A 1,298-nucleotide genomic window follows, 5' to 3' on the forward strand; every position below is an offset into this window, starting at 1 on the left:
CTGCCGGCTAAAGCGGCGATAATGGGCTTGATAATATGCCCTTGTGAATTCCAATAGATGCCCAGGTTCACACCAGAATCTGGGCTTCTATGGGAATTCACAAGGGCATATTATCAAGCCCATTATCGCCGCTTTAGCGGCAGTTTCCTGCCGATGAAAGCGTCGATAGTTTTAACAACGTTTCTTGATAATATGCCCCCTAGACCATAACACAAATATGACAGCGAGAGAACCTAGACCACAACACAAACCGACAGTTACAGATTACTAAGGTTTTCAGTCTTCGGAAAAAATACATAAGTTGCATGTAATACACGTGCGTGCAGCAATGCTGCATTGACAGCCCCACAACACAACGAAACAAAGATGCCTACAAAGTGACATTTCAAAAGCTGCAATAAGAAATGATAGGCGATTTGCACATCAAAGCATTATTTTACGTTGCCATCAGCCACCAGTGGTCTTCTCAAAGGCGAGCGTTGCTCAATTTCTGGAATGATTACTCTAATGGAGCCCTGTCAAGTGCACCTCACCGCCTGGCTTCGCATTACGCGCTGATGTCTGCTCAAACGTCCCGCGCGAGGCTGCCTTGCGTCCCGCGGGCAGGCGCGCGCCCTGGCAGATCACAGCAGAGAGAGAGTGCTTACCGGCTCTGGTAGAGGCTGCTCGGCTGCGGCTCCCAGGCTCGCTCCCAGACCCCTGAATCAAGTGACAGGCATGTACTTCCCAGCGCTCGGCCCCTCGGACTCATACACGAAGCAGACCTCTGGGTTTACTCTCCAGCTGACGTCACGCCTCTCCCCAGCAGCCCCAGCCCGGCCTGGTGAGGGGCAGGCCCCGAGGGGAGGGGGGAAGCGAACACGGGGGCGCTCCTTAAATGTCACTCCATAGCTCCCTGCAAATTGATGGCGAGCCTCTGAGTGGGGAGCACCGGGGCTGGCAGAGGGACCCAGAGAGCCCTCCCTACATGAGTGAGTAAGGGGGAGTAGACACAAATAAAGACCGAAGTGAGGTGCACAACAACAACATTGGGCTGATGGTACATCAAATCACAACCAAGTCGGCGGAGTGGTCGCCCTAGCCTTGTGCAGATGGGTTGCGGAGTGGTCGCCCTAGCCTTGTGCAGATGGGTTGCGGGTACCAGGGCTGGACTGGCCATGTGGGACACGGAATAAACCCCTGATCAGCTGGGGACTGCTGGGTGGGGGGCGTGGGGGAGCTTTTTTTAACTGGTAGATTGGTAAAACGTCATCCAGGTTCCAGCCTACAGAACAGCCCTGGGGAAACACGAGTTATTT

At 53.9% G+C, this 1,298-nt stretch overlaps 1 protein-coding gene across 1 annotated transcript in view; it reads right to left on the reverse strand.

The window, feature by feature from the left end:
* GPR20 (G protein-coupled receptor 20) overlaps positions 1–778 on the reverse strand; it is a 153,884-nt gene extending 153,106 nt beyond the window's left edge. The window contains exon 1 of the mRNA XM_086967058.1: positions 648–778. The gene's annotated coding sequence lies outside the window, so the exon portion shown is untranslated. The remainder of the gene's footprint in view (positions 1–647) is intronic.
* Positions 779–1,298: the final 520 nt, after the last annotated feature.

Source organism: Lissotriton vulgaris, chromosome 4_1 (genome assembly GCF_964263255.1).
Source record: "Lissotriton vulgaris chromosome 4_1, aLisVul1.2, whole genome shotgun sequence".
In the NCBI taxonomy this organism is placed as follows: Eukaryota; Metazoa; Chordata; class Amphibia; order Caudata; family Salamandridae; genus Lissotriton; species Lissotriton vulgaris.